This window comes from Octopus bimaculoides, chromosome 5, assembly GCF_046866305.1.
Source record: "Octopus bimaculoides isolate indiv1 chromosome 5, ASM4686630v1, whole genome shotgun sequence".
Classification (NCBI taxonomy): Eukaryota; Metazoa; Mollusca; class Cephalopoda; order Octopoda; family Octopodidae; genus Octopus; species Octopus bimaculoides.
Window position 1 is genome coordinate 14,641,669 of NC_142932.1, and position 7,500 is coordinate 14,649,168.

A 7,500-nucleotide genomic window follows, 5' to 3' on the forward strand; every position below is an offset into this window, starting at 1 on the left:
AAGCAGAGTTCACAAACAACATGAAAACCATCCAGTTTAAAATGGCAGCTTTAATATAAAACATTTTGTGTGTACGTGTACGTCTCTCTCTCTCTCTCTCTCTCTCTCTATATATATATATATATATATATATATATATATATATATATATATGTGTGTGTGTGTGTGTGTGTGTGTGTGTGTGCTTAGTAATAAACAAATGTCAAAACTGTTGTAAAATATATAACCAATTACTTTCTAGAGCGTCAAACGTGGTAATCCAGAGATGTTCCCCGTATTTCTGTATCTGTAGTGGAGAATGTGTAAGTGATGAGTATCTTGCTTGTTATGATTTACTTATACAGTGGAACCTCGGTTAACGAACGGAAAAGAAGTCTCGGGTAACGAACACCCAAGCCGGCTGCAAGAGTAGGCGAAAAGCTGAGAGTATCAAAGGGAGAGCATCAATTGCTGTCTAGCCTTCACTCAGGACACATCCCCTACTTGAATTTGCCATGCCTTCTCGTAAAGTTCCCGTGGGAAAAGTAGTTTTACTTTTAGGAGCATTTCGGGTAACAAACGGCCTTCAGGAACGAATTGAATTCGTAAACCAATGTTCCACTATATGTAGTTGATATTTAAGCGTCGTGAGTTCATATCCCATTGTTGTTTTTGTTGTTAAACGCCCAGGTTAACACGGATTGACAAGAGCTATGGCCAACGGCATGCCTATCATGATCAACTCATGGACTGACCTTATTGTCAAAAGAGCCCAGGTCTTTCATTACGTCTGCGAGGAAAGCATCAGTAGCTAGAGCAACCCTAGAAAGCCTGTCCTGACCAAGGGGCCTCACATTGCATTCTTTCCTTGTTTAAAGGTTGGCTTCTGTTTCTGCGGTTCTTGCTTTCTCTCTCTCTCTCTCTCTTTACAATTCCAAATGTAAATAATAAAATGGTTAGTGAAGTGATTCAGTAGACAGATACACAAGATACACAAGACAGAAATACTTCCTCAATAGCCACGTGATTTGGGAGAGATCTGATCGTTAGTTCGAACAAATGAAAGGACAATTTAGAGGCGACCTTTTTGGTGTGCTAACAGCAGTTTTGTTAAAATACCAGGATGTGATTTGAGGAAAGTTTGGCTGTTATTTCTATCATATGGAACGACATTGCAAGAGGTAAACTCGTAGTGCTAACAGTGATGCCGATAAAATGCCAGGGTATGATTTGAGGCGGAGTTAGCTGTTAGTTCTAGCAAATGGAGTGATATTGTAGTGGCGAATTCATTGTAATACGAACTCCAGTGTCTATAACATTCCTACCAGTGATATTTTTGTTGCATTCAGTATAACTGAATAATCTTTATATTACTATGAGTAACTAATATTTATTTGTATGCTCGTAAATAAACGATGTTACACTATTAATCTCTTTTTTTATTGGTTTTATAAAAGCAAAGGTAGGATTTCTTTCGTATAATCCTGCCTTTTTTGTCATTTAACCCTGTTTAAATTGATTTTCATAGTAATGTCATGAACGTAGTATATTAGATTATTAGCAACTTTGGGGTTTTATATATTTGTTCCTCCGAGTTTCTGGATATATTATAATATAATGTAGACAATATACAGATACCTACTTTCGGTAACTTCACAAAATGGCGACATCGTTATAGAGATTCAACTTCTGTGACGTAACAACATGGCGATATAGCTATAACACTAATCTTTCTTTTTTCCTGCTACATTTGAATAATTGTGTATATAAGATCACTATGCGCAACTACAATGGCTCTTATTTAAAATCTGGTTGAAAACAATTCACTTCATATACACCCTTATTGTCCCAATTAAAAATATTAACGTAATACCATAGCATACAGCCATAAAATACAAGATCACATAACGAAAGAAGATATTTAGTTCTCTTGTTTCAGCCATTGGAATACGGCCATGTTGGGACACGACCTTGAAGTGTTTAGTCGAGTAGATCGACCGTGTACTTCTTTTTGAAATGTCTGGTAATCATTTTATCGGTAATTTGGACGAACCGCTAAGTTAGCGGGTTCATAAGCAACCCATCTCGGGAGGTGTCGGACTCACACACACACACACACACACACACTGAGCAGGTTTCTTTTAGTTTCCGTCATCTAAAATCCACTCACAAGGCCCGGAGTGGTAGTAGAAGACACTTGCTCAAGGCATCACGCTGTGGAAATGACTGAACATGAACTTTTTTCACATATGCTGCCTAATAAATCCTTTACCCAACTAGTACCACTCCAACATTTGTTTCGATCATTAACGTTTTGTATTAAAATCCTCTTTAATCTCTTTGTATTAAAATCCCCTCTAATCGTCAAACCAAGGAACGGTCATGATCTAATGTTGACAATAACAATTTTCTATAAATTTGTCACTTTGCATCTATGTGAGAAATCGATATCTCAGAAGCCTAACCCTAACCCTAACCCTAACCCTAGATAACAGTCTAATATCTAAGATCAGTCATTATTATTAATATGATTATAATTTTTCAGTCTATTAACTTCATATTTCGAGATGAAACATTTATTAATATTTACATCGACTTTACATTTCGATGTCTTTGATATCTGACCGTCATCAGAGTAAAATAATGTTTAAAAAAATGGTTTATCTCGAACGATGAGTTTAATAGTACTATGAATTATAATCGTGTTAATGGAAAGTGCTAAGTGGAATCTCTCAGTACTTGGAACACCTAATGTTAAGCACTCTTTGGAACACATAATATTAAGCACTCTATCTATAATGACATGATCCTGTTATGGTATTTTGTTTTTATTAGCCTACCGTAACGCATCAAATTATAGTGAACACTAGAATGTAGTGCTTCTCAGCCATTTTTTCCCGTGGATCCTTTTGATTCCTGTTACACTCGGATGGACACTCATAACCATTTAATGTTTAAAAAATCCTGCTACATTTTTATAATTAAATATTATTAGGAATTATAGAAAAATAATTGTTAAAATACTTTGTGTATTGTAGAAGTATAACTAATTTTTTACATATAAATTTTAACCACAAGATCTTAAATGGGCCCCCAATGGCCATGTGGACCTTGGTTGAGAACCACTGCACTAGATGAGTCTTTCTTACAGACAGACGTGGGATAAACTTAGGTGTACGCTAGATATGTATCGTACACTTACTAAGATTATGAAATATCTATTATATGAAAGGGCTAACGATAGATTCCTGTGGTGCAAACAATCTGTCGAACTGAGGAAAGAGGATGGTAGAAGTGTGTACGAGAGATAGAGAGGGGTGGAGAGAAATAGGGAGGGAGAGAGGGAGAGAGAGAAGGAGATTCAAATGAACACTTCAAACATATGCACACATATACACTCTCATACAAGAACGCTTTTGGCACGCATACATACAAAAATGCATACACGCACAAGCAAAAATTAGCTGTGTGGGAAGGGAGAGCGGGAGTATATATATATAAGTACGCACGCCATTAGCTTTCGCGCGTGTGAGACTAAAGGATGACTTACTAAAACTATTGTTTATCTTCAAATCATAAATTAGTAAAACATTTCATTTCGGTAGTTTTTGTCATTTGTTAAATTTATTAAATTTATTTTGTTGTGTTGTAAATATGTAAAGCATGGAACTCTGTGTTTGATGCTGGAGTAGAGGGCTTTAAAACCGAACTCAAGAGATTGCATGGAAAGAGGATGAGACGTCCTAATCAACGCCATATTGACCGCTAATACTTTCTGTCTGCTTTTAGTGAAATCGTGGTATATCCAAGGGGCCAGGCAGTTGACTATAATTAGAAGGACGACGAAATGGCAGAATAAATATTGTCTGAAGAAAATTCTTTCCTACTATCTAATAAACGGAAGAGCACCGGACTAAATATCTTTCAGAGTTTAGCCGTTCTGTGTTCAAAACCCACCGGGACCGACTTATGATAAGATATTGTACCAATCAAGTATTATGAAAAATTCATCTGACAACATCAACCACTACCTCGACATGTGTGGACCAGTATTTGCTTGTGATAGAAAGACATAATCATTAACAATGTTACAACACAAGATACTGGATTTTGGAACATTTACCATATTCTTCACAACTACCTGCTATGAATTCTCTTCGCCATCATCTGAACTTTATAAGATATCAAACCAACAAAGGATCCTATAAGCCGTCTGTTGCAAGGCTTTAAAAACTGACAAATTCCACACCTTACCATTGTTTTAAAAAGGGATACATTTGATGTATGTGGATTTCTAGTAAGAGATTTGCTTCCAAACCACATGGTTTTGGGTTCAATCACACTGTATGGCACCATGGGAAAATGTTTTCTAATATAACCCCAGGTCGACCAACGTCAATGGAACTTTTGGTAGGCGGAAACTGAAAGAAGCCCATCATAAATGTGTGTGTGTGTGTGTGTGTGTGTGTGTGTGTGTGTGTTCGCGTACGTATACGTTTATATACATATACATATATATATATATATATGCATTTATACACACATATATATATGTGGTGGGGGGGGGGGGGCTTTGTGTTTGTTCCTCACCACCTTTTAACAATTTAGCAGTTCGGTAAAAGGACTCGATAGAATAAATACGAGGCTTAAATAAAATAAGTACTGGAATCGATTTATTTGACTAACCCTTAAAGGTATGCCGCAGTCCAATAACTGAAACAAGTACAAGCTAAAAAGTAAAGGTACACAGTACTGTTGATGGTATGATCATGGCGAGGATACCATTGATCGCAATTGTACCTACTGAAGTTCAACCGAGGGCTAAATAACAGCATAAACAGTGACTTGTATTCAATTCTTCCTGCTGGAATATGAAGCAGACATAGTTAATTATATCTTGTCAAGCATCTCGACCTATGTTGAGACATATTAAATGTAATAGATTCCAGTTCGTAAGAAATATATTTATTGTAGATATTTCATATTTATTCATCACCAATAAATTACCGATCGGAAAGTTATGTAAGAAATTGTCTAAAATGGCCGTGTCATTTTTACGACATTAAGTTGCTTTAGATGCTGTTTGATAATACCGGTTGGCCAGCAGAGCTTTCAACAGTCTCTCCTGCCTATTAATTTCAAGATAAACTGTATACGAATGTAAATCTCCATGACTGAAACCAGAAAAAGTTTGCTTCCGAACCATGTTGTTTTCGGATCAGCCCCACTGCGTGGCACCTTGGTCATGTGTATTCTACCATAGCCCCGGGCTGATCAGAGTCTTGGCGTGGATGTATATTTGTGTGCGCTCTATCTTTTGTTTCCTTCATCAATTATGTGTGTGTGTGTGTGTGTGTGTGTGTGTGTGTGTGTGTGTGTGGTGCGTTCAAAAAGTATCCGACTTCATTTTTTTTCTCTTCAAAGCTAATGCCGGGTGGGAAAAGTCCTTTGGGCGGGAGATGACGCCACCCTTCCTGCACATGTGGGAAAGTTTTCGCGCCGCTAGGCTGCATCAGTCCCTGGCTGTTACGCCTGGAGTACAGATTTGCACTGCGTGCCCGTCGGATTTTCGTCTTTACGCAAGATGACTGAACGCATCGAGCAGAGATCATAAACCAACGTACCATCACCAGTGATGAAATCTGGGTCGTGGTTTGCACAGCTTAGCATGTCCTTAGTAATTTACATGCAATGTTGCTTCTGCTCCTTCGCCAGCACTCTCCACATGCACAAATCCTCCTCTGCTAAAACTGAATGTACTGATCCTGTGCTTGTTTCCACTTCGTGAGCAGTTTCCTGTATTGTTACACGACGGTTTTCCATGACTATTCACCAAGCGTTCTCAGTTGGTTTCTCCCTTCGGCTTGTGGCTAGCCTGCCTGAAAGTACCTCGCTTTCCACTGAGATTCGACTATATTTGAAGCGGTTGTACCACTCCTTGATCTGAGTTTTGCCTGTGGCATCATCGCCAAAAGCCTGCTGAATTTTCTAGATGGTTTGAACTTGAATATCTGTACCCTAAGCGTAGCAACCAAGAACTGACATGGTCTGACGGCTTGAAAAATTTCACGCATGCGTAGGAAGGGTGGAGTCACCACCCACCTGAAGTATTTTGTCCACGCAGCATTAGTTTTGGCGGGGAAAAGTAGAGTCTGATACTTTATGGTTAGAAGTTTTCTTCCTAACGACATGGCTCCAGGTTCATTTCCACTGCATGACACTTTGGGAAAGTGTCTCAAACTGACCAAAGCTTTGTGATTGAATTTGGTAGACAGAAACTGAATGAATAAGTACCAGACTTCAAAAAGAAAAGTACTGGGTCGATTTATTCGTCTGAACCTCTTAAGATTGCTTCAGCATGAGCGCATTCCAATGATAGAAACAAATATACGGTAATACTCTATCTATTCTCAAACATAAACCAACCAAAAGCTTAAATATTGACTACTCGTAAGCCAAGCTTCTCCCACGCAATGGAACGACTAATAAAACGACTGCTTGAAAAAGCAATGGTTGGTGAAGAAAGTGTGTGACGAAGACGGCATGTGATTTCAGCATAACAGTCAAAAGCTAACGTAACCGGATATAGTATGTTTAGAGAATGTTATATAACTGCGTCCATATTGTTGTTTTGGCAGTTTGCTAGTTATTTAATAATTAATATTGATGGCCGTAACATAATAAATAAAATATTATAATCTACATGAAGCATTGCAATGTGTAAATGATATTAACGTTTGAAATATTCTTTAAGTATTGAAGAGGAGTTAATTAAAAAAAAATTATAAAGTAATGTAAATAAATAAAAACAAAAGGAAAAGACATCGTATCACTTTACTTAGGCTGATTAATAATCCTATAATATTTCGGATAAGATTCCCGTTTCATATATGTATGAAGCAAATTATCACAGACAAATATGTTGTTACCGGCAGGCTATTTTGGTGTGTTATTTAGTAATGGAATTGTATTCAGCCTTTTAATCCCCTATACAATTATTTATATTTAACCAATTGTAGATAACACAAGGTCAGATATTTTAAACAAACATAGAAAATCACCAAGTGTATTCCTATATAATGTAAAAGAACATATATGGCCAGTGGAACTGCCTTCTTGCATAGAGACATTTACCAGTAAATGTTTAAGCTAAACGACTACCGCATCAATTTTGCCAAACGTGATCGGGTTTAGAAAGACGTGAGGACGGCCTATCATTAAAGTAATAGATTCACGACCTTGTAGGTTCGGATTCGATCCCATTGTGCAGAAACTTGGGAAAATATATTTCACTATAGCCAGGGATTGACTATTGTCGTGTCAGTGGCGTCTAACTGAAAAAAAAAAAATATTTACGCAAATGCCTGTCGTAAACATATATGAGTATATGTATGCGTGTATATAGTTATTTATTTATGTATATACATAGGAAATAAATGCAGCTCTAGTGTAAAGTATCTCTAGTATATATTCATTTATACACGCACACACGCGCGCGCGCTGTCGTAATATGAAAAACTG